This window comes from Lagopus leucura, unplaced genomic scaffold (genome assembly GCF_019238085.1).
Source record: "Lagopus leucura isolate 7727_CA_CO unplaced genomic scaffold, USGS_WTPT01 Super-Scaffold_100028, whole genome shotgun sequence".
NCBI lineage: Eukaryota > Metazoa > Chordata > Aves > Galliformes > Phasianidae > Lagopus > Lagopus leucura.
Genome location: NW_024962279.1, coordinates 3,488,464 through 3,515,331, shown reverse-complemented (window position 1 = coordinate 3,515,331; position 26,868 = coordinate 3,488,464). Strand labels below are relative to the sequence as shown.

Below are 26,868 nucleotides of genomic sequence, written 5' to 3'. Positions count from 1 at the left end.
GTGAATCTCTATGAGAGCTCATCTGGCATTGGAAGCCTTTTGGTGTTGCTGGTGAGGCCCTGTGTTAAGTGACAGACAGCAAGAGACTCTGTGTCCCAGTATACCTCTGCCACCAAGTGATGGAGTGAATCAAGTCTGGGAGTGAGTTACCCTGGCCGTCAGGTGTTGGTCTGGCTTCTGAGGAGGGCAGAGCATTGACCACAGCATCAAGGGATCAAGAAGAGGAGGTCACTTCAGCTGTCAGATTGCAGAAGCAGAGGGTGCTCAGCAGGGAAGAGATAGGGAACATATGGTGCTGTGGGAGGAGGTGACAGTGGTACCGAAGAGCAAGAAATTATAATAAGAAGCAAACTTTTGGTAGGGTGCCGACTTAGGAAGTGTTGTGGCAGAGGGCAGGAATTGATGCGGAGCATGGCTGCGTGTGCAGGGGAATCAAAGTGAGTTAAGAATGGGAGCTGTGAACAGGGATGAGTCTTGAGAGAGAGACTTGGGTGGTACAGTCAGCTTCTATCATGCACGTACTTCTTGTGGCATATGTCAGCCTGGAAGCCATTGAACTTCTGATGTGAATTAGAAGAGCATTTTGAAAGCTTGATGATATATGCCCATACGTTGCTCCCCGAAGGAATAAAAGTTGGGGACCTCTGCTGGTTCTGAATTTAATTCAGGAGGGGACAAGAGTTATTTGCATGGCACTTATGACTGTGAGAGTCCTGGAGGGAGGGACTGGCTGTGGGAGGAGGTGTGCCAACAGCCCTTCCTTTCCTCATGGTGCCTGGAGTGGTTTGCTGGACTGATAGGAGCAGGACAGGGAAGTAAATGGGGAGGAAGTGACAGATGAGGAGTTCCTTCCACAAGACTGAGTTCTATTTCTCCTTGCCCACTGTGTGGGATCTGCTGGATTGCATTATTTTTTACAGTTTTATACCAAATTGTTGCAGTTCTTGAAGCAGCCGTTGCACAAAGGGATTTAATCTGCAGTGTCTAAAGCCAATCCTAGGTGATTTTAGCCCACCAAGGAGATAAATCGATAAATAATTCATTAGTGTGTTCTCTGACAATGGTCAAGAACTTTTTGATGCCTGAAGACCTGCTAAGGAACTGTCCCAGATGGATTTTGGCGCCTTCTAGAGTTTGGGTATTGGTTATGGCTGAATGGGAGTTGCTTTCCTAAACTATAAGGAATTTGGGATCTGAAAAATATTGTTGTCCCAAATTAGGCGAAAAGATCCACAAAAATCTCAATTTTAATTCATCAGCCATGGGAATTTCAGAGGAGGAAAAAGAAAAATGTTTCAGTAAATTGTGGTCGCTGCAGTTGGAACAGAAACTTTTCACATTTAGAAGAATTATCTGCTGATCACTTTAAATTTCAGAGAAAGCAAGCAGTCCGTTTCAAGTAGAAACAAATTTTAAAAAGTAACTTAAACAGATTGCAGGGTTCTTTTCTAAAGCAACGGGTTTTTACAAAATGCTTTGATTTAGGTGAATTGGCATTTACTTATATGTTTTCTTATGAAAAAATTCTGCACCTGTTGTCCTCCCAGCCTGACTAACAGCAGTAGTCATCAGTGGCTTTTTGCAGATATATTTTGTGTATAATTATGCTAGAATTATATCAAAATAAAAAGTTTTTTTGTTTTTTTTTTTTTTAAATAACAAAGATAACATCAGGAGGGATGAAAATGAATATCAGGTTGTCCATGAAATGCTCTGCACAAAGCGCAAGTGGCACTGCAAGTAAATACATGCTCCACTTTCAGGTCTGGGATGGTAATAAATTGAACACGAAGCATTATACAGACAGTGTCAGATATAAAATATATTAATCTTGTCAGAGAGTGTACTAACTCTCCCAGATTTATGATCAGGTGCACTTAAGTGCTGTTCTTCTCATTAATCTTGATTTACAAAACACTAGCCCTCAGAACAAGGGGTCAGAAAAGAGGAGAGAATCATAGATGTGTCACTTGGATAACCCACCTTTCCTGGCTCGCCTGTGCCTCTCAATGACATCCTTCCATCTTTAATTACTGAGAGGTCTTTAATCTTGTCTGTGTAGGGGGAGAATATGATGGATGTGAGGGGTTGCCTGTGCTGCTCTGACTGTGTTTTTAACAACTGATGCCAGAGAGATTGGTGGGAACAAGAAGATAATCTCAGCACTAACAGGGCTCGGTGCTGAAAAACATCAGCAGGAGAGGAGTGTTCAGGGGAGGTGAACAACAAAGGAGGAGAATGGTTGGAGCCACAGCCTTGTGAAATAATTCTGTTCCTGAAGCTTGGCACACTAGTGGTTATATGATTGTGCCCATCTACAAAAGAATATCAGTAAGTCTTAAGAAGGTGGAGAGGTGGAAAACCAAAGTTCTTTCAGTGCAAATAAACCTTCCTTTTCCTTAATTCCTTTGAGGGTATTTAACTGCTGAAGCATTTGTACGTGGGCGAGATTGACTGAGGTGTTAAGATTCCAGTGGACTTAGAATCATAGAATGGTTTGGGCTGGAAAGGACCTTTAAGACCATTTAATTCCAACCCTCCTGCTATAGGCAGGGACACCTTCTGTTCAAAGCCTCATCCAGTCTGGTCTTGAATGCTTCCAGTGAGTGGGCATTCACAGCCTCACTGGACTTCACAAAGCCTCTTCCAGTTCTCCACATGGGAGTAGAAAACTGTGGCAGTTTATCAGTAACAGATGAGAAAATTGAGAAAAGCTTGGGAATGTAACACTCATCTGATTTGTACGATTAAATTATGAAATAAGTCTGCCCCAAAGAAATCATGTTTGAAGTGTTCCACAGTATGGATTTACATCATCACCATAAGAAAATTACTCCAGAGCTATTGACAAAAAGGGCGTATTTTCTTCACAGTTCTCCTCAAAACTTTACTCTGAGCTTTATGACCTCTCATAGGAGGAACTGTTACCATGGGTGTTCATGGATGAAAATTCCATCTTTGGTGTAGTTGGGTCTTAAGACACTAATTGCTCTGAAAAATGGGAGCAAGGCCCTAAGTTGGCATCAGATGCTGACAGAGAGCTCTGGGAAAGACTTGAGTGCAAATCAGATGTGCTCTTGGCTACGTGAGCCATAGAAAAAGCAGTTGTTCCCCATTCCCAATCAGCTGGAGTTGGTGTACCGTTCCCAAGTTGAGTTTCAAGACACATTGAGTTATTATATTACTTCCCAGAAGTGACATGTTCAGGGGCTAATGATGCAACCCAAGCAGCTGGAGTTTGCCAAGTGTCAGACACAAGGCACAGCTTTGGCAAATGTGGACAGTGTGCTTTTCCACGAAGGAAAGATGATGTTTCCATGATCCCTGTTCTGGACGTACATTTTGGCTGTGCTTGGATTCGTTCACTTCAGCCTCACTTGGATTCAGTTCAAGCCATCTGCTCCTCTCCAAGAGCTAATTTCCTGGAGGTGTTCTGGCATGCTGTTAGCGTCAATGGTTGTGTCTGTGGAGGACAAGAACTCTGACTGTCACTGCAGACTGTTGGCAGCCAAGCCTGCAGCACCTCTACGTCTCTCCTAATCATACTGCATAATTAATGGAGAGAAGAAGGGATTATCTGAATGCCTGTGGGCTGTTCAAGGAAGGGAGAGCAGAACCTGTCTCCACTTCTCTACTATCTGATCACCAGCAATAGTAACTAGGTTGAGGATGAAGAGTCTACTTTTAGTATGAATTGTTATTATTAGCTTCTTTTTTTTTTTTTCCATCAAAAGCTGCAGGCTGAGCCAGTATAGCAAAGGTGGTGGTAGCCATGAGAACAACTACAGCACAGCTGTCTGTGCTGTGCCATTGGTGATAACCTCTCTGAGGCCCATGTGATTCCACTGGCAGGTAGGAGGGAGAGGTAACAGAGGAATACATGCAGGGATGTTCAAGGTCAAGGAGGAATTTCTGAAAAGCTTAAAGAAACTATTGATTGTTGGAAGAAGACCTTTGAAGGCATTTTTTTTTCTTTTTTTTTCTTTTAATATATTGAATCCTGGTTGTTTGTTTTTTTTTTTTTTTTTTTTAATGAAGTATTGTTTACTTGTATTTATAAAAGAGTCTTTTATTCTTCTCTGACTTTTACAGGCAGGAAAGTCATTGATTTTTTTCATACATAGTGATTCTAGTTTTTATTGTATCTGTATTTTTATCTGCCTCATGAGAAAATCCAGATAATGATATGGGTTTCAAAATTGGAATACCTGAAAGTTTTTTGTGAGAAGAAGCTAAGGTGAAAAGGACTGTCTGTTCAAGAGTCAAAAATACCATCAAATCATGTTTTATTTATACAAACAAGACTAAATACAACATCCAAACTGAAATCCTGGCTCGTATGATTGGCTTTATCAGCATCTGATCTTGTAGTCAGCTGTTAGAACATTAGAGTCCTTTTTTCCTTCCCTTTCATTCAATGGCATCACAAGATGAGCAGCTGGGCTCAGAACTGATTCCATATATGACATGATTGGAAGAAATATTTTCTATGGAATTAGGTGGAGGATGATATTCCAGAAACTTCAAGTGGTTTCCACTTCTTGAGCCCTGAAAGAGGTATTTCTGCTCTGTTTTGCTCTGTAGTAGGAGATTGTTGCTTAGTTGGGTACAACTGGTTTCACTGACTGAAGTATATTTGAAAGTGCTGGATGTTCTTGCAAGGCAGCAGAGCCAAATGTCCTAAGAGATTCCTCCCAGTGATGTGACTGAGGTCAGAGCTGTGGTTGGGGGAAAAAAAAAACCTTCAGTGAAGAACCATCCTGTAGTAAAGAAGGAAGTGCAGTAACTGCAAGTACACCATTCATGGTACTTAAATGTACCAGGGCGTCACGATGTGACAGTGTTCATTCCATGAACAATGCGTGTGGAGACAGGTAACAGCAGGCTTTAAAGTTTCAAATCTACTACTTTCTAAATACGTAAAGCATAAATTAACACTGCAAAGAAAAGATGAAAATGTGATTTTTTCTTTTGTCCCCAAAAACCTCTGCTCAGAATGTTTCTTTGTTTTGTCAGACTGGAAAGACATCAAATTGATTTATTCATTATTTCTCCCTATGGAATGCTTTCCAACTTCCTATGTGTTGTATAGTTTGAAATATTTTCAGATTGGAAATTAAAGACAAAAGGATTCCAATTTGTCTTGATAGTGTCTTGTGTATTTTACACATGAGCTTAATGCATAAAACACAAAACAAATGAACAAAATAACCAAAACCAAACATGGGAAGTAATTTTTAATTTGATTCATTCCATCTAGAACAAATGTATACAAATGTATATAGATCTAGAATTTACTTAAAAAAAACATAAAAAAAAAGAAAAAAGAAAAAAAAAAAGGACCAAACTATGGAAAAATAAAAAGTCTTGTTAAAATAGAAGTACAGCAGGGTTCATTCCCAATAATTCTCAGAAAAGCTTAAAAAACATACTTCAAGAATAGTTTGTATAGATGCTCTCCTCTGTCAGTATGGAGAGAGTAGGCTTTTTCAACCCCTTTGTTTCTCTGTGTTTTGTTATTCACTGCTGTAATGCATTTCTAACTAAGGAAGGATCATTTTTATAAGAAAAGTTTAGTAGTGCTACAGTTTACTTGGTCAAAGCAGCATGAAGACAAGATGGAGAGCAATAACTTTAGAGCTGGAGGTTTTCCGTATCTTCAGCAGGACCTGGGTTATTGTTGGTATGGAGAAGGATCAGTGGGACATGAAGGCTGAGCTGGATTAATGAGTGCAGTTATATAACAACAGGGTTTTTTTTCCTCAAGGTCAGACCACATTAAGTATATGTACACAGTGACATGATGGAGGAGCAGGCTATAAAATGATAAAATATGCAGCAGGTTGGGATGTCAAGTGGATGACTATGTGGGCAGACTCATGAGACCAAAGCACAGGTGTATCTTAACAGTAGTCAACCAAATGTCCACTAACGAGAGTTCCCAATTTGCAAAACTGCTAATACTCCAAGGAGAGTGCTCCTTGGGTAGGAACTGCTACTTCATGCTACCTTCCAAGGATAAGAATAGGCTAAAAAGCACCTAAAGGGTAGATAACTCTCTTAATCCAAAAGCTGTGTGCTCTCTCTATCCTTGCGAAGCGATGTGATTTCCATCAGGACCACATAATCCCTAGTATGAGCAAGCATACATTATGAGATGCTGTAGAGGCTGAGGTTCACATCCCACACCATAGCAGTCTTGGAGGTTAGTAATTATCAGTGCTGAGCAATTCAATGTCCCTCTGGAGCCGGGTGGGGAGAACAGTGAGTTGCAGTGTGGTTTTGGCTTTTCTCACTATCAGTGGGTGAAAAGGAATGGTGTGTTGCATGCTCCCCACCATCATTTGCACCCAGAGGTGGATGGGGGGAACTAGGATGTTCCCGACTCATGTTCCAGAAGATGTGGGTTTCCCTGTGCTTGTTGTGCCTCTCCCATGGAGGAATCACTGGTTTGTCAAACAGCAAGGATTACATGGAGATGGCTTTGTTGTCTTCAGTAGTTGCTTGGTACAGGTTTTACCATCCATGAAGCCACTGCACGACATGATGCCTAATTTGATGGAATGAGCTTTAAAAAAAAAAAAAAAACAGATTAGAATGTCTTCTAATCACCTAAGAAAGGGATAATTATCTGGGAACAGGAGACAGGAGAAAGTCATGAATGCTCATCTTTCAGACGCTGCCTCTGATCAGGCTACTCTGAGATCTGCAATCATAAATTAGGATGTCCTATCTGCAGTGGATGGGGCTTCATGTGCATTGTGCTCAGAGTGCCTCCACAAGTCCGTGCTCATTTTCTTGTCTGTCCCTTCTGTTCCCCCAGCTCTCCTTGGAGTCACCTCTGCTTTCCCTGAAGAGGCTGATCTCCAAAGGTTGTTGTTGACTGAGTTTAGTGGTTGTGCCCAGGGGGCTGGATGGGGTGTCCCCCTCCGCGTGCCTTGGCTTTTTGGCTTTGCTGTGGGTTGTGGTGGAGAACTGGTTTTGGAAAGAATGCATATAAATGCATCCTCAGAGAAAAGTCCTGATGACAGATGTGATGAGACTGATACAGGAGAGAAAAACTGTCAGATTCCTTTTATATTATGAGAGCTAGAAAGGAAGATAGTTATTGAGAGATGCTGGGGCTGCTTTGTTCTACTGCTTTGAAACTGAAGGAAACTCCTTTAATTAAAGGGTGGAGGAACAATCCTTGTGTTAAGTCTGAGTCTGCCAGGTATGGGAGGTGGTGTTTGAAAGAAACTCCTCTGTTACCAAGTCTCTTGCAACTAAATTCGATGCCTTTCTCCTCTGACAAGGGCTCTGGATGGAAACTGAGCAGCTGGAGGGTTCTCTGTGAAATCCTGAGAAGAATGCAGGGAGGCTGTCAAGGGGTGGAAGTCCTCACATCTCTGGTAAGAACACTCAGATAAGAGATTCAAAAGGAAATTTCAAAGGAAGTCAAAATCAGAAGGGTTTCAGATATCAGAAGAAGATGGAGGAGAATGGTTGTAAAGCTTCACCAGCCCAACCTCCAGCTGTGAGCCACAGAGGGAGCCTGTGTGAGAAGCCCAGCCACCCATGGGGCTCAGCCCATGCTGTGGGTTTTACTGTCTCATTGCTGAGTGCCAGGTAGGTCAGTCAGGAGAGCAGTCATCATATTTCCTTCAGAAAAGCACTGATCTTATTTTGTAGGGGTCTTTGCAAGTGCTTTGAAAGTCTGTGGAGATGGACTGATGTTGTTCCATCTTCCACTCTTTTGGCCTTGTTACAATGACAAAGATTGTATTAGAGGCTGAGCAGCTCGTAAGGTCAGGGAGTTACAGCTGTAGGCATTTCATAATGGGGAAATGGGGACTGGGTGCATTTAGAAATTTGCATATGCACCACACCCATTGCTATTTAATTTGAATTTAATTTGCATGCATCGTGGTTAAATAATACTCATGCAATACTTTAAAAGGGTGAGGAGTTTTTTGAGCTTGTTTTTGATTTATGTCGTTGTTGCTTGAAGTATAACTTTACATAGTAGTTTGGAGAGCATAAAGTATAAAACAAATTAAAGTTCACAAAAATGATCAAATAACACTTATCAGCCATACATATCTTTTTGTTTTAAAAACAAAACAAAACAAATTTTGTTTTCATATAGAAGCCAGACTAACAGTGCTGAAGGTGGAAGACTGCTGCTTATCAACTGCAAAATCATCACACGATACAATTACCAAATCCCCCCTACATGTCTGTGCATGATCTCCTCTTGTAGGGATGCTGGGCTGGGATGGTAGCTTAAGGCCTGATCCTTTCTTGTTCGCTTTGCATTAACAATCTTTCCAGGTTGAATGCAGGAGCAGAGTGCTGGTGTTTGTCCATCCCTGGATGGTAAATGATGCTTATATATTTCTTAAATTGTGGTTAGAGTCTCATGTTGGAAGAGAGAGGCAAGAAATGTTTCAAGGTGTTTTTATGCATTGCTTTTCTTTTTTTTTTTTTTTCCCTTTGTTTTAATATGAACTTTTCATGAATTCAAATGTAGAAAGTAAAGCCACCAGCTACTGTTTGATTTGTGCCTGTCCTGATACCTCAGAAATTGCAACACCCTTTTGAGAAATGTGTTTTCCTTTGAAATGTAGCTGTTCTTTAGTACAAAGACCAGTTTTGTATGATCATTTATTTCTCTATAGGGTGAAGTAGGTGCACAGGCAGCTCCACAAAACCCCAGAGCAGAGGGATGCGGTGCTCCTGACATTGAGGGCATGGAAATTGCACTAAGCCCTGCCCAGGAAACAAAGCATTTCAGTGCTTTCCTCCCTAAGGACATGAGCCCTTGTGCTTCTCTGCACCTTTAGGCACATAAGCATCTTTTAGCTCTGAGTACATCTTTGGTCATGCATTAAAATCCTTGGAGTACCATGGAATGCCACCTCCTCCTTAGTGTGCACTCAGAAACCTCACATCGCAACCACCCTCTCTCTAATGAAAAGGAACAAGAACAGCTTTTCCCTGGCAGCCCAACAATAAATTTGCTCTGAGACAGAATATTTCTGTGTGGCAAAACAGATAAATCCTTATGTGTCCCTTCGGTGACAGAAGCTCCACCAGCATCTGCCTCTCGCTGTTTGCTGTACTATCCATAGGCTGCCTGAAAGGTTGAAGTTTACCTGCAGTGATCTTTCAGCTCAATAATAAAAATAACAACGTGTCACTTGAAACCTGTGCTTAAATTGGTTCAAGTTGGTTAGAAATGCTCTTGGTTTCTCCATAACCTCCCCACACTGGCAATAACTCAGGTGTGAATGTGCAGCCCAGCATTACTGTAAAGCTTTGACTCTTAGACCTGAGCCCTTCTCTTCCCCTGCTCAAGCCATTGGTGATGTGATGGACATGGAGAAGGTCTGCTCTGTGCTGATCAGCATCATTGTACCTGGGAGCATATCTTCCAAAGTGCCAAGTGTTATTTTGCCCTGATTGTTGGCAGCCCTTCCTGTGGCAGGGGGTTGGAACTGGATGATCTTTAAGGTCCCCTCCAATCTAAGCCATTCTATGATGAATTTGCTGTGTTGGGATGCAGCCTTTTCATTGTTCTGAGAGCAGCTTTGCTGCTTCATTTCTGCGCTCGTGTGAAGCAGCAAAACCATGTGCTGATTTTCTTTGTCCATGTTGCTCAGGTGGCCTCCAGCTCCTCGCAAATTACAAATGGGTGTCAGTTTTCTTAGCTTGAAATTTATTGATGGGGAAATAGGTGTGTTCATGTAGGCTCAGAACAAACCTTTTCATCATCTGGCTTTGCACGTGAATGGCTTTCTTTAAATTCAAGACATGAATGATCAGTGGTGTGTGAGAATAAAAACAGGGTTCTCCTGGTGGACTGCCGTGCAGGATTTCCGAATAAGACCTTGATGACTTAGGAACCCAGCTCACCTTTGAAGATGTGAACCCCTGGAAACAACTGCATGAAGCAACGCTGGATGCATTGCTCTGTGCTTTCCCACCCTGCTGCTACTGCTGGTGCAGAGGTGCTGTGTTCTGTGGGGATTGCAGCAGGAGGATGGGTTTGTCATCCCTCCCACCCAGCCCTGTCTGGCAGCCCTCTGAGGTGTAAGCTGTCACCTGCTCAGGCTGCAGGGCATTGCTAACCTTAAAATCCCCTTGTTTACCTGCAAGTGTCCTTGGTGCCGTCAGCTGCTGACTGGTGCCCTGATGCATGCGTGAGCCCACAGCAGTGGTGCTGAGCTGCTTTCTGCCTCCATCTGTCTTTTCATGAGGCTGAGGCTGAGGTATAGCTGAGGTTCGGGAAGTGGTCTGAAAGGAAGCTGGTTGCTTGGTCTTTGCAGAGAAACAGAAACATCCTGTAAGCGTGCATCCTTCCTAAGTCTGAATAAAATAGAGCAAGACACCAGGTCAAGGAAGAGACATATGTAACAGAAAGGGAAGTGGGAAAGAGAGCCATACATATTCAGTGAATGAGTGGGAAAACACATTCTGATTACAACTGTAGCTCTAATGTATGCAAATGTAATAGTTTCCTCCTCTACTAAGGCATCATGTATTACATACATTACATGATGTACTACTGTGTAACAACATTGTTTATGACTCCTAGGAGAAGCAAATCATAATTCACAGCCATTAACAAAAATAATAGTGCTTTCACCCGGAGGAGCTTTCCTTAGAAAGCCTGTACAGATTCTATCTAACCTAATTTAAGCAATGTCATGAGTTGGAACAGATCGCTATCAAGTCTGTCATGCTTGTCATAACATGGCACTTGAGTAGAAGACATCTCTTCCCAGGAGAAATTCCTGCTAAGGAACTGTATTATTTAATGGAGTTTAAGATTCCTTTCAAGTTTCAGAGCTTGTTTACTTGAAAATTGTTCCAGTAAAAAGCAACTGTTAGCCAGGATCCATTTAAAGAGAAATGAGTTTCCACGTACATGATTATAGACTGCTGTTCCTCAAAGTTATAATTAACCAGGGGCTGTGAAGGGGAAGTTGTTGCGGATCAGATGCTTTGCATCTGGCATGTATTTTCTCAGGGATGAGGTTTCCTGAAGCCTGTGAATGGATATGGGTATTTACATGAAGAGATGTTCCCCTCTGACAGCCAACTGTCTCTGTCACACCTTCCCTCAGCCCTCCTCCTTTTTATGCAAGTGGCTAATTAACTTCCAGCATTCTGTAACAGAGAGAGACCCTAAGAAGAAAGCAAGAGCCTCTGGCCTTACCAATGTGGTCACAACCAGCTCCTGAGTGAGGTTGCTTATTTCAACCCTTGGATGGTCACCTTGAGACAAGTGAGCAGCTGCATGGGGTTTGCTGTGGAGGGAGTGCTTTGTTTATTAGGGCTGGTCAGGAGTCTTCTCCCTGTGGGAACTTTGGCAGCTTGTCACCATGTGTCAAGATCTGCTCCCCAGAAAGCAGAATTTGGGCTTAATGCAATAGAGATGGAGAAAATCATGTTACTTACTCTTATTTGTTTAGTTGTGCAAGAGCTTTTGGTTTTACATCTCTGTTAAAAATGGGTCAATGTATTTTTCTATTCAGATCCCTTAGTAGATATTTAAGGGATACTTAAGCAAGAAGTATAATGGCAGCAAGAAATACAAAGGTTTGCAAGGATGTGGAAAGGAAGGAACAGCACTTCCTTTGTCTTCCCTTTTCCCCTACCTATTAGCAAACTTCCTTGCTTGGAGCAGATCTTGGTCTTTGGAAACTTTGGTGTCTAACTCTGCAAATGTGTTCAAAGCAAATCTGGCCCCATCCTGCGATGGAGCATTGGGCTGATTGAGCCCCACTGAAGTCAGTGGGAAGGCTTTCAGTCAAGGCAGTGGGCTTTGGCTCAGATGCTAAAAGCATTATCATCACTCTCCAGCTGATCCCCTTGATACTGATTTTGTCATGAAACCCTCTGACAGAAAGAGAAAATCTGGTCCCTGTTGGCTAAAGCAGCAGCTAAACACAGGCTTCTGACAGATTGAAACCACCGCTATGGAGAAATCAACTTTCCAGCACAGTGGTACAGAAACACATCTACTCAATCTCCCCTGAGATTCAAAGCAACCCCAGCATCTGGGTTGGGACAGGGCACTGCTGGGAGCTGGAACTTGGGCAGCGCAGTGACGTCCTGGGAATCTCATGAGGTGTGTCTTGGGTCTCCTGAAGGAATAGGTAAAGAGAAAGAACTTGCAGAGTAGCCAGAGGAGTGTCAGGAAGCCGAGTGCACAGCCTGAAAGGAACGGATGTTTAACGAATATTCAGGACAAAAAGAAAATGCCACAAGTGATCAGAGTTGCTCTTATTGCCAGTCCTGACATCCTGATACCAAACAAGGCTGTAGCAGAGAGCACACAGGTCCTGCTCTTGTTCCCATTTTAGCTGCACCACAGCTCGTGGGTTTGTTTGCAGGTGCTGCAGAGCTGGCAGGGGCACAACCCCCAGCTGCAAATTTTAAGCATCTTCTAACTTAAACAAGAAGAGAGAGCTAAACAAATCCCTCTTGATTCGATCAAATACCTCTTTCCAGCCAGAAAAAGTAACAGGCTTTGGGTGTTAGATGCCTGGCCTGAGTGGATTAATAACTTGCTTTGTCTTATCAGCCAAGTTTCATCTAGAAATAAATCTCACCTGATCTCTGCGAACGTGGCATGAGATGATTCCAGAGGGCGCAGAGGATGAGATGCTGGATGAGATGCTCACATTCTGTGTGGTGCAGGAGGGCTCTGGACTGGCTTGGGGCCGTGAGGTCAGAGCTGGGACTTTGCCATGGCAGCAGCATAGTGATGGAGTGAGACAGGACCGGGGAAGGAGGGGGGAGAAACCCAGCAGAGAATTTTTTTCTCCCTCGCTCAGACTCCCACCTCAAGGCTTAATTTTCACGATGCCTCCCATGGGAAATTCCGTGCGGTGTTTTAATTAGCATTAGAAAGACATTTAGAGAAGCTTGAGGCTCGCTACCTTTGCTTTACTCATCCACTTTGTGCACGCCACTCAGCCTTTTGTTCTTGGTCTAAGTCTGCAGTTTCTTTTGTTTCCATTTGTCATGCTTTGAAACAAAGTAAGAGCACGTTAGGAACGATTTGGTAAAATATGCGCTTGGGTTTTCAGCTGATTTCTGTATGAACTTCTCTCTGTTCCTATAGCCCTGCTCTGGGACTGAGCTTCTTGCAGAGCAGTGGCAGACCGAGCCCATGCGATGCTGTGCTCTCCCTCGGATCTCAGAGGATGGGCTCAGCCCCTGCTGGGCATCAGCACCCAGAGCTGTACAGAAGGGTTGTTCCCAATGGGACAGCTATTACGAGTGGTGGCCTTTAGATGGTTATTAACTCCTACCCCCAAACTAACATGAGACAAGAAATATGTAAAAATACTTTCCCTTTTTCCTGAGGTCACAAAATAGGGATTTTCTCCTCTTTCCCCCTTTTCACTGCAGAGTTTCTTTCTGATTTGGAAATGCTTTCACAGTCGCTGGTTAAGTTTAAATGCCTGAGATTTCTGAGCTGACCTGTGTCCCCCAGAGGATACCTGCATTTGTTTTAACCTGTCTCTCACCTTCTTTGTCTGCCTGGATCTGCTCTGTTGAGCCCTTCTGTGGAAAGAAGTAGAAAACTCTGTCCTTTGGTCTCCCATCCAATCCTGCTTGTTGGTGTATTTGGCTGGTAGGGGGATGCTGCCATTACCTCCAACCTCACTTCCTGGTTCCAAAGCCTACATCAGTGCTGGTGATTCAGTGATCTGATTCCATCCCTCAGCTCTTCCAACAGGAGCTGAGAAAAGACACAAGGAGTTAAAATTTACAATGTAAAAGTGGAAGTGAACACGGTGACTACGAGACTGCAGGTAAAGAGACATAAAGGGAGTGGTAAGGTTGGTGAGGTAAAAATGGGGATGAAAAATGGATGGGTGACTCAATGCTTCAGTGGCATTGGCAGCGTGAGGACCATGGGGCTCCTGTGAACATGCAGCTTCCCTTGGCAGGGAGTGCTCCTGCACTGATATAAAACAGCCTGGGGAAAGTCAGTGCTATGGTGCAAGCAATCAAATCTCATGACTGTGATCCTTAGTTTGGCAAATCTCAAACTTTTCTTGATTTGTCCAGAAATCTTGATCAAGACTACACAACAGGGTTTACGTTTTTTCTTCTTTCCAGCTGGAAAAATATCATTTCTCTCTGTCCAAATAGAAAGGATGATTTTCTTGTCAGTCTCCAAATTGGCCTCCTTGGGACCATGCTCTGAGATGGTGATGTCTACATTACAGAATAGAGACAAGTCTCACCTTGCCAAAACAGAGAAGGAAAGAAAAATGGTGGTTAATGGAATCTCTCTTCTCAAAAAAAAAAAAAAAAAAAAAATTTACAAAAAAAGTCCTACAGGCAGAGAGCTCTCAGAGTGTGCTGTTCCTTAGGGTTTCAGCTCAGACTTCTTCAGGGACACTCCAGCTCAATTAAACTCCTAGGGAGATGTGTATGTATATACGTGTGTGTGTATGTATTTATACATATATATAAATGCATAAGCCTATAAAAAACCCTGTAAGAATCTCTCTGTTGACTTCAAAGGCATTTCAATCTGTAGTAGTAATGCAACTGTATATTTGTAGCTGATTTGAGGATTTAGAGAATCTCTCTCTGAACTACTTCTGAAGGTTGTTTGAGATTACAGCATTACTCCAGGTAGTTCTATTAAATTACAAACCCTGCTCCAATTGCAGTCCTAGTCTGCCTGTGCTGCAGTCTTTTTATTTCTGTCTTGGACTGAAAGTCCCAGACATAGTGATGCAGGATTAATAATGGATTGCGATGCTCCTGGAGGAGGACTTGTTTACAGCACAGAGGAACCAGGAGCTTTGGAAGTGGCAGGTCATCCTGAGGGGAGGGAGTTAGAAAGTCACGTATGGAGGGTCAGTGCTTGTCCAAGGGAACTGTTAGGAAACCACGGGTCTGGAGCACCCTTTCTGGCAGCAGAGATGTGATGAGTCAGTGCTTGGTGGTAGAAGAGCCAGGAAATGGTTTTGTCGGGGAAGTCAGGGTGCAGAAGTGGCTGGGCCCTCCATTTTCTGCTCTCTAAATGTGAGGCAGGGAAAGTGAGGAAGTGTACATGTATATACACACATGTGTATGTATATAAATCTACATCTGTGTGTATGTGTGTATGTGTGAGAACTGTTGCCTTAGAGATACCTATGCCTGATTATTTCGACTTGCTTACAAAATGTTAAGCTGCAAGCTGAAGTACCCACTCTGAGACAGCCTGTGCTCAGGGGAATTTGGGAGAGCTGTCAGACGTTACAGCATTCGCCATTTGCTCAGATTTTAGTTCTGCCAGCGGGTGTCACAGTGACAACCTGCTGCTCCACACCCTGTCAGCACGAGAAGATCCAGGATCTACTGGTTCTCAGGAAATTGCAGCCCTCCATCGCTTCCCACCTTTTGGTTGTGGGACCCAAGCAAAAGAATCTGGATGAAAGAACTTGCCCCCAATATGTAGGTATTGTGGAATACAATTTCTAGATTCAAATGGAGAAACTCCTATGGGTGGCATGAAGTGATATTGGCTTAGAGCTGCAGAAAGATTCCATGACTGCAGCTGAAGTATTTGCATTGCTTCCTACTAACACGTAAGTATTGAAGCATTCACATGTGCAATGCTAGTCGCGCAAAAGGCAAGGATGGTTTGGGGAAAAATCCTTGGAATGGTTTTCTGTTATTAATCCTCTTACCAAAAGGATAAAGAAGAAATATTAGCTGTTCTCCTTGTCTGGAAGATCTTTGTGACTTTGATCAAATCAGATGGCAACTGAATTTCTTATTGTTATGATTTGTTGTTAAAAATACGTCCAAGATTAAAATGTGGTAAGAAAAAGGTCAAATGGACAATAGGTGCACATTCAGTACTTGCAGTTCATTGCATGTAGAAGCAAAGATGTTTACAAATCATTGGAAATAGGAAATAGCTCCCTTATTGGGCTCTCATCATGTATTTGGGCCAATGCAAGTTTTGTCTCTGATGTCTCCAGGCAGGGGCAGCTGTACTCCACTGAAGAAATCTAAGAGCTGTGCCTTGTGCCTTACTTGAAATGCTGTGTATAAATCTGAAACATCCCATATGCATCTGACCCTTGTCAAACCAGCTGGAACACATAATAAATTTTCAAGCTGGGGAAAAGGTAATGAAAGAAAAGATGCATTAACTCATATTTTGAGCCTGCTGTAAATTATATTGTACTGGGGAGGAAGAATTAAAGAGATTAAAGGAAATACTGTACTTGATGTGGGCAGATCTGTGGATGAAGTGTCTGTTCCTGAAACATGAATATTTAATGATCACTTTTCTGGGCACAGGATGGACATTATTAGTGGGTGAGAAAGTGCACGATGGTGGATGGTGGAGGAGAGTAGATGAATTGTAGGTAATGCCTTATGTAGCACTACATTTGAACTCGTTGGCAGTATAATTGTGGTTGTGAAAGTAGCAATGAGACCTTTCTGAGAGGAGGAGAGAGGCTCTGAGCATTACAGACAGCTTCTCTAGAGCAGTAAGTGTTGGACACTGAAACAACATGAGGGCCAGAGTTGGGTAACAGAAGTAAAGACTGACTGGTGAAAGCAAAGCTTGAGGGCATTGGTAGTATCAATAACTGTAAGTTCATCTTATAACACTGGTGTAATGCTTTGACATTCAGTGAACACTGAAGCGTGACGATGCAGGAATCAGGAGTTTGAATGGAATGGCCACAGCTAGTTGGTGTCTTTAAAATAAAAAAAAGTGTTTTTCCTCACTTATTTTCTCAAGTTCAATTAAAGCTTAGAGCTATTTAGCTGTGTAACAACACGGAGGAGATAACAGGTAATTGAACAGCAACTTGGAGCTGCTTCTGTGCTGGCACACATCCATGGGAAGGCAGTGGCATCTCATCAGTCGCTCAGCAAGGCTGGGAGCAGAGAGCTGATGCTGCAGCAGCATAAAAATGAACCCTATTTACGGATGCATAAGGCTGAGGTTTCATGCGTGTTGTTCTTGCAAACCAATGTTTTTCCATTGGTGAAAGTATTAAGAGGAGCAGTCCAACAGTAATGGTTCTAACTGATCCGCCAAGGATGAAACCCTGGTAAGCCAGGCCAGGGGAACACTGGGCTCCCAGGACTGCAGGGTAAGGGCTATGCCACCGTTGCTCTGGTGTGTTGCTTGGCAGGAAGATTTCCTTATCTGCCTTTCTGAGCTTAGTTTAAATTATATTTTATAAGAAAGAGCAAGTTTCTAAGCCTTGTGTAATCTCCCCGCATTAGGTATTGAAGTACTACAGAAGCCTGTTATTCAACTGCAGGTAAACCAAAACAAAACAAGGCCCTAAAACCTAAAGGAAAATAAATCCCCTCAGGGATTTCTCCTGCTTCTTTTGCTTTCAGTGAGCAGTACTTGATGCTGCAGGAAGGCAGTACTAGCACTACAGTTACTGGAGATGGGAAGGTGTTTCCTGGGGAGAGTCACCAATCACAGCTGTATATATTGCACTCAACTGACAAGGTCTTGTTTTCTGAGGGAGATTTTTCCATTCTACTGAATGCTTAGATATTTTTTTTCTCTTAGCTGATGTATGCCTTTCAACCTGAACTATATCAAAGTCAGCATTTAGCACTGTGTATTTACTTTAGCTTGCATGCAATTTGCAAATGATATACTGTACTTTTCTACAGTTAATTTGTTCATTTCAGTGTATAATGCACCCATGAACTTTGTGAATTTTGTGCTGAAAATATGATAAGTGGGTTATATTATGTAGTGAAGGAGTTGTAATATGAAAACACTTCCATATCATCAATTATGTACCAGCTTAATACAAAATGGTATTAATACATGAATCAATAAAGGAAGTTGTATAATAGGATTCTCACGAGAACATGCAGCAGATGTTTATTAAAGATGTAAGTTCTATGTTAAGAAAGAATGCTTTTCTTTATTCATTTATTTGATAAGCAGCTTGACTGAGTGAAATGATTTTGTTGTATATCCACAAGTAACTCTCACACGTGTTTCTCATTTTTCTCACAGAGTTCAGAAATTTAATAACCAATACAGATATCATAAAAACCTGACTGTTGGTTTGTGGTCAATTGTGCAGTTTTCTTTGAGCAAAGAGGAAGAGAAATGTGTCTATGTGTGATGGAGAGTGGCAATCAATACTATGATGTGCACCCAGTTTGTTGGGAAAAGCAATGGGATATACAGGAATAATACGGATTGAAGGAAGCACAGAAGAGCTGAAGGGAAGCCCCTAAGATTCAGAGGCAATCTGTCTTCTCCCTTGCCAGGTAAGAGGGATCCTATAGGAAGTTGGTTTGCTAAATACAGACCAAAAATTAAATGATAATTCCATCAAAGAAAATCTTTGCTCCTCCCAGGACAATTGTGTGTAATTGCTGTGGGGTAGTTGAAATGAAAGTTACTCTGAAGCAGTTTTACAGGGGTACAAAGCAAGAACGCTCCACATTTTGTTACTTATTTTCTTCTCCTGCCTGGCCAGCTTCCAGCCCTCCAGCTGAGGGGCATTTCAGGGTTTAAAACCCATTTCCTAGCCATGCTGGTGTGGATGGCAGCAACTGGCCCAAACAGTGTCCTTAAAGCAAAAGTCATTGAAAGTGCCATCCTCCATGCAATCCCTAGAGCAGACACGAGGAGCAAAAGAGTCAGTAGGAAATCTCACTTATTTGTGTGATTGTATGTCCAATTTGTCATCCCCAGCATGCTGCAGTGTGATGGATATGCATCTAAACCATGGGAAAACCTGAAGAAAGGAAGCACTCCTATCACTGATGAAGATGCATCATCACTGGGCTTGGTTCAAAAACCATTAAAGCTTCTGAGTGGTTCCAGTGGGAATGAGAACAACCCTTTTTCAGAAGTAGAGACATACATTAAACCTTAATTGAGAAGAGCCTCCACCAGGATTTTCCCTCTGAGGGGAAGGAGCTTTTGTGGATATAATTGTCTTGGAGGGAGTAATTATTCCATGGACATTTCCCAAGGTGTGAGTGATGGCTTTTTTTGCCAATTTTTCTGAGAGTGAGAGAGCTGTAGCAGTCTTATCAAGGACTGGTGGCATTACCTGGCAGGCAGGGGACAGGCCGCTGTTTCAACATACATACACAGCAGTAGGAACGAGTTTCTTATTGTTTGGCTGAATATTTCTCTATTATTCTTTCCCCTGCAGCACAACACAGTTTGCAGCAATTGATTGACTTAGCTGGACAGTGAGATAAAAAATTACAAATAAGATCGGCTGGAAGCTGCTCTGCTGCTGCGATTAGATGTAAAACAGCCACAGCCAGAGCTGTGTTTTGCCCAGAGTCAGATCAACAGACCACAGATTCTGGTTTTCTTTCTTTCTTTCCTTCTTTTTTTTTTTAAACATGTTAATTTTTACACAATTTCAGGAGGGCTGTCAATCATCATTCTGAAAAACCCTGCAAGTGATGATGGAGTTTGTCATTGTGAGCTGCGGAATCATCGCTCCTTCCTCTTGGTTAGGAAGACATTTGCAGAGTGGTGATAAGCTGAGGGCAGAGCTGGTGGAGATTGGGAAGGAAAAACGGACATAAATCTGGGATGGGATAGGAGTGAAGAGGGAAGATCTCTGAATAGACAGCTGTCGTTGACACATTACTCAGTGGTCCTGCTTGCTGTTTTAAGCAGCACTGGCAAAATCCTATGGACCACTCCCCACCTCTTGCTGGGAAAACTGTCATTGAGAGAAAACTGCCTGAATAAGGGATGAGCGCAGGCTGATCTCCTCAGCATAATCCATAAGCCCTCCTGGATGTGACAGAGAGATGTGGAGGAGGCGAAAGACACTTGAAACAAGATAGCTTAAAACCATTTTGTATCTAATTTGCAGCAAAGTTTTCTTTCATCATTTTCCTCTTTTCCGCCCAAGTCTCCCTATTTGTCTTATCAAATCTTGGCAGAGATAGCTGTGCAGAATAGGGAGCTGCTGTTGGGAAGCAGTTTTTCCAGCGATGTAATAAAGCAGTCTTACTGCAATGAATTTTAAAGGCTGTTTTTGCTGCCTCAAGAAATGCTGATTTATGACTTGAATGAGTCATGCTTTTTGCAATTAGCAGGACACTGTCTAGAACGTACAGAGCATCTGAGGCAGAAATAGACTTTGTCTCTTCTTTTTTTTCTTCCCCTGATATTTTTCTATTTTACTTTCATTAAGCCACCAAGTGAAATACTCTCCAGGAATAAAGAAGCTTTTGCAGCTAGGCTAGGACAACTCTCAATTTTGCTTTGGAGCTGATAACATTATCAGTATGGCTCTCCAGGAAAAGATAAACTCATGGGCAGGTTGGTATATTTGATTGTATCATCTGTAGTATCCCTATGGGCAAATCCATAAACCTCATCCTGGGACATCAGGAAATTCAGCTGCAATACTCACTAATAGAGCAATTGCAAAAATAGTGATGTCAAATGTTACATTACTGCAGATTTGAGTAGCTCCCAACATTATATAGCATTATTAGATACAGTGGCAGACAATGAGATTGGCTTGAATGCCACACAATTCATTAAGCAAACTAGTTTTCATCTCAAGGCATTCAGATCTGTCACATTTCTTTTAATGAAACCCTGAAATTTTTTAATAAAAATGCTTAGCAAAAATAGAATTTCAATAATGAATCTGATAACATATTCAAGCAGATATCAATTAAAATTTTCATTATAAGGGATGGCTTTCCTTGAATTTTTCACAAGCTGTTGAAATTTTAATCAGTCATTAAAAATAACACTTTTTTGGGGTGGGGGGGGGGGAGAGGGAGGAAATAACTTTCAAAAGTTATGTATAAAACCTGAAACATTATAAAACCTGCTTATGAGGTCTTAATAGCCTAAAGGATATCCACAAGGTTACACATCTCTACTAATGTTCTTCGAAGCATGGAAAGGCAGTTTCTATCTCCCTCTCTCAGGAATTCTCCTGTCCCATTTCGGGATGGGAAGGAAGGTGACAGCTTGCTGTCTTCCCAAGGACAGAAATTCTGAATATAACTGAGTTTTACTGAATGCCATGAAGGAGAAAATCAAGGCTACAATGACCACTTCATACATTGTGAGCAAGTTCAACACTTATCAGATCCATCAGAATCATCCAGCTTTGAACAGGGCTGCTCTTGCTAATAGAGTTCTCTTGAGTTTTCTATTAAAACATTTCCATTAATGCCCAGTGCTTGCATTTCTAAGAGACACCGCTGGAAATGGAGGAAAATGTACAGTGAAATACTAAGCAATAAAGAGGACATGTGACTCAAATGTAACCTTTGGAGAATGGTGAGTATGGAGGAAAGAGGTAAGCTGTGTAAGCCTAATGCAAGCACTAAGTCATTTGTGCTCCATCTTGCTGCAGAAATGAAGAAGAATATGCTTTTGGATGTTATGGAATAGAAATACTGCCCATTTTAGTGTTTGAAATAAACACATTTTCCTTTGCTTTCCATATGAAGCCATGGCTATTTATAATAGGAATCATTTATGGTTATTGTAATAGCATTCCTCCTTGCCATGTCCTGATTGGATGAAATACTTCTTGATTTAGTATTAACGCACATTGTCTCAAAGAATGACTTCAGAAGGTAGGAAAAAAATGGACGCCCCATGTTAAACTAGTAGCCACGTTCAAAAAGCATTCGGTTTATCAGACTCCTGCTGTGCCTGTTATGTGCAGATTTTGAGGCAGCCAAGTGGAGTAATGTAAAGCGTGGAACATACAAGCCTTAATGATGGCTTTGGCTCTGTATTCACCATATTTACAGTAACAAAAACAAAATGAAACAAACAAACAAAAAAAAAAACCACAACGAAAACCTCTCCACATTTCAAAAGCAAAATATGACCTCAGGAAATAGAAGGTTTATATTCCTGCCAATTCCTATTGCAGTTTCCCAGGGTGGTGTTAAACCCATTATCAGTCATCATGGACAAAATCAGCACTTCCACCTTTCAATGCCATTTGATTAAACATATGCAGTGAATGATAGGCTTGAAGTAAAAAATGGGTACTCTGCACTCTGTCCACATGTACATGGAGCCCACTGGGATGAAAGGCTCAACCTAAACTTCCCATATCATTACTCATGCAGATTGCTCCATAAAGCTGATTTTCCTTTGCTTCTTTGAAAGCCCATCTAATTGTGGTTTCTACTCTTTTCTTCTTAGTTCTACAGAGTAAAAAGAGAAAGACAAATTATGATGTTGAAAAAATGATGACTTTCTAAATTTCCCAACAGTTTTGTGACAGAAATAAAGCAGGGAAATGTCAGTATCATTTGTGGTTGGAACTGCTAGCTATGGAGCGGTGTCTGTCAGCACTTCTTGTTTATATGGACTCTATCATGTCACCATTTTCTAGTTGCATTTGGTGGAAAAAGTGATCCAGTGTATATAGTCTTTTTATTGGTTTTTTTTTGGAAGGAAGACATTATGTAGTAGATAATGTTCTACTCTCCATCGCTAGAAATATTCCATTGCTGAATTTTATTTCTAAATCCTCTAATGAGAGATTTAAAATTAAGTTATTGTCTGTGCTGGTTGTCAGCAGGAACAGGATTACAAAAAGGGCACCCAGGTGTAATAGTAGCACAGGTATCTGAGGAAACCACTCAAAATGTCTCCTTGGGATCCAATGCCTACAGTTCTAATGCCAGTGGTGCTTTGTAAAACAGTGCTGCCATGCTTTGATGTTACTTCTATGTGCAGGTATGTTATTTAAACATCCATGCCAATCATGTTACTGCTGTTAATGGTGTATAAGTGCAATGCCAGCTGAACTAATGAACTATTTGTGAAGAGTGGTGGCCTTCAGTCCCAACCAGGAATCCCAGCTCTCTGCTTCCTGAGGCACGTGCACAGCTGGGACAGGAAAATAAGTTTGGGAACTCAAGATTTTGGACAGCAGCTGGCACGACAGCCTGGCAGGGACACCATATCCTGAAGCTCACATGTGGGATTTGCAGCAGGCTTCAATCAGACTGAGAAATGAGTGTCAATGTAAGTGCTTTCTTGAGAGAAATCAAAGCCTGGTGGAGGTGTTGGTTCCTACCCACTCTTTGAGGTAGGCAAGAAATGTCCTGTTACCACCCGACATGTAGATACATCGAAGTGCACTTACACTTGTACTTTAAAGACTGTAAGCCAGAGTGGTACAAAGTCCTAGCTTCAGAGAATTAAGCCCTGAGGCACAAAGGCCAGATCTGTACTTGAAAAAGCTCCTTTGTGTTGCTGTGCTGGCAAACTCTCCTAGAAGGAATGAAGCATAGGTAATGCCACACAGAGGAGCAAGAGACTTTTAAAATAGGTATTTGTACACCAGGACTTGCATGGATTAAAGAGAGGCTGCATAAAGGCTGTTCAGTCACTGAATAACCTTGCTGCACAGGCAGAAATTTCCGAATGGCCAAGCAGAGGCAGGTCTGAGCAGATCAAGCTCCATCCAGCTCTGGGAGCCAGGCTGAGACCTCACTGCAAGGCATGGAGATGCTGCAGAGGACTCTCTCAACTGCAGTGTGATGGTGACATCTGCTCTGGTGAGGATTTTGAGTTTATTACTGTTGCACTGCTTTTTGTCTTCTCCCAGGGGTCCTCTGCTGGGCTGAATATTCCCCTCTGATTCCTTTTCCACTGTTTCTGTATCCCAAATGGCTGTCTTTCAGACTTGTCCAATGAGAGGAGGTTCAAAGTCATTCTGCTGATGTAGAACCAGCAAGCTATTCTGTATAACCTTGTGGTTGTGCTTCCTTACACAGCTGGAATGCCAGGCAGTTAGTTCTTCAGAGCTGAAGCTGTTTCGAAGGATAGGTTTTGAGAGGAAAGGGAAGTGAGTAAGGATAATTCCTTTTGACTGTGCAAGTTCCTGTCTGCTTTTCAGAATTACAATTCAGCAGAAACAAAGGAGAAACCATGCTGGTGACAAACAAGCCCAGAGTGTTTGGCTGCTTGTTTTATGCAGAGCTCAGAGCTTTTGGTTTTGTGCCTGCAGAGTCACCATATTTTAAAAATGGTAATTTCTGAGACCCATCTAAAAGGCTAATTGTTGCTGTTACTGATCTGCTTTAAAAGCCATGATTAAAACCAAAGAGAACAGTCGCAGTTCCTGCCAGCTGTGGGAAGCTTTGCAACTGCTTTGTCCCAATTACAGGGTTCTTTGTAGCGAGCACACTGTATTAGCATAGCTGCAGCTCCCTTCGAACAACGAGTAATCATGACAGACATTTAATGGCATGCTTTGGACCCTGCCTTCCTTCCCATTTCTGTGTAGTATTAGGAGTGAGAGATTCTGATGCTCCCAAAACAATTTTTACCAGTTTAATAACATGTCTGGAAAAAGGAAGCCAAGGTTCCACGTTTATGTATTTAGTATATTTATTCCTCTTCTCCAAAAGAAATAGCTGTCTCAAGGTTTGGGTGGCAGTTTTTGTTCGTAATATGTGTCATCACGCTCTGCTTTGGCAGGGAGGGCAGCAAGGAGCCCACAAACAACCCCAGGTCTCCGTTCTCCTGAAGTTCTACCTTCAGACTTTAAGGGAAAGGAAATGACTGTGAACAAATGTGCTTAGTAACATCTAGGGATAAGTATATTGCAGGGAGAGGAACGCTGGACTAAACTAGGCTCCTTATCCAGCACTCTTCTGTAGCAGCCAACATGAAATTACCCTCAAAAACCAACCAACCTCCCTTAGTAGCCCAAGCTCTCTGTTAGAAAGCTGTCCACTAACCTCAGCATTCTCATGGGCAAAGCAGTCTTCTAGGAAAAGCATGTTGAATAACGCTGCCCAGTTCAGTCATATTCTTCCTGGGACTTGATCCAAAGCCCACAGAGGTCAATTAGAACCTCCCACTGACTTTGTAATGGCTTAAGCTCTGTTTAGTTGGAGCTAATAATGTGATTTCCACAGCCAGTGCTGCTGTCTGTGAAGCCCCAGCGCCGATACACAAAATCTCACTTGCTGCCAGCAGTAGCCTTGCTATGGTTCCTGCTTGGCTCTCTCTGAAACAAATATGTTCCTACAGCCAAAGCCACAGAAATTTGGATAGAAGTCTTGCAAGGTAAGAGAATTTGGGCCATGTCCATTGTAAATGGAAGACTTCCAAGAACAATTCAGGTTTATGGATAAAAATCAGCCATATAATTCAATAAATTGGCACTGTTCTGATCAGTGCTGTTCCACATGTTCTCATGTCAGGTTCCTCTGCACTAGGAGAGGTCATTTCTGGGAAGACACATGAAAATAAGCCAGTAGAGACTACTGAGGAATTCTTCCAAAAGGGGCATTCATAAATATGCTTGTTATCAATTTATTGAAGTGAGATTGAAAGGTCTCTTAATAGTTGTTGTGTAATAGTGATTCCTAACAGCCTGGTAGGGGCTTTTCCCCACAGACCTTACAGGGCTACTGTTATATTGCTGGAGGCCAAGGCTGTACCATGTGTTGATGAGTCTCCAAAACTAATTAGGCACAGTTACATCTAGGAACTGCTCCATTCTTCCTAGCTGGATGGGGAATCCTATTGCTCACTGGCTGGTGCTTAAAATTCCCTTCCTGCCAACACTGAGATGTGAACTTGATCCTTTTGGTGTTCACAGAGAGTGAAAACACATAGGAACCCAGTAGAACTGAAAAGAAATTAATTTTGAGACCAAGGTTAATACTAAAAACTGTTTGATCCAACTAAACATCTGTGAAGATGTGGAAAGGAGTAAACCAGTGTTTATTTCATGCTCTCCAGGTCACCTGTACAGAACTATATTGATTAGTTGAGCAGTTTAGTTAACTAGCACTTAGCATACATCCTAGGAAATGAAAAGGTCTTTATGACTGGAAGTCAATACCATTCCCAAAAAAGGTATCACATCCATAGCAAAATGGCCATTGAACTGTGCAGTGTCCTTTAAATTACTGTTGAAGTTATCTTATACTTTAAGATTTCCTAAGTTTCTTTTAATTTCCAAGAAACTGGAGGTGAAGCAGCTGCTATAAATCCTGTACACCCAAAAGTGCCAGATGTATAACAGCAAGTAGTTTATCAACATCTGTTTATCTGGGATTTCTTAAAACTTGTCAGATACAATGATGATCAGTGCTGACTTCCTACCAAACAGGTCAATAAAGGCTTCAGTCTCTGCTTCAGATGCCAGATGAGTCATCCATGAAACATCTATTAGGACACAGACCCCAGGTGTGAAAAAAGACAACAAACACCGTGGAGACCTTCTGAAGTAGAAGTGATTTAAGCCATGATACCTGCTTGCTTAGAAATAACTGATAAAATCAGTGATATGAGTTCTTGTGATAGTCTGCCTGTTTTGAGGCAGGAAGATACAGCCTTGAAATGTCGGATTCAATGCTTTTAACCCTGTAGTGTTGTGCTAACAGATAGCTATTTGAGCAAGAGAGTTGTGCCATCTGTTTGGAGGGTAGGAGTGAAACACCTGTCTGAATTCTGGAACAGTGTTGGGAATGATGCTGAACATGGCATGGAAAGGAAATTTTCTCTGGAGGAAATGCACATTGGCCACATAGAAGGTAATGGTGGTATTCAAGAGCCATTGTGCTATGTGCTGCAGATCCAAGAGGTTCAGAGCAGAGTGGGATAAGCTAATGCAGTACTCTGAGACCACGTTTGACTATTAAATCATCTATCATATCATTAAAACATGATAATTAGAATCTGTGCATTACCAAGGAAAAAAAAAAAAGACAATAATTAAAACCCAGGCACAAAGGCAAGTGAATTCTCCAAGTCCATTTCTTGTAGAGGTATTTGAGGTTTTCAGCAAAGCAGCTCTTTGTGAAGACTTCTGCTACTGCAAGGAATTGCTCCAACTCTCTGGAAAAATA

At 42.0% G+C, this 26,868-nt stretch overlaps 1 long non-coding RNA gene across 1 annotated transcript; it reads left to right on the top strand.

Moving 5' to 3' along the window:
• The first annotated feature begins 7,357 nt into the window (after positions 1 to 7,357).
• On the top strand, positions 7,358 to 17,335 carry LOC122185218. The gene is made up of 3 exons (XR_006180793.1): positions 7,358 to 7,391; positions 15,993 to 16,142; positions 17,263 to 17,335. It is a non-coding gene; the product is annotated as an uncharacterized LOC122185218 (long non-coding RNA).
• The last annotated feature ends 9,533 nt before the right edge of the window (positions 17,336 to 26,868 follow it).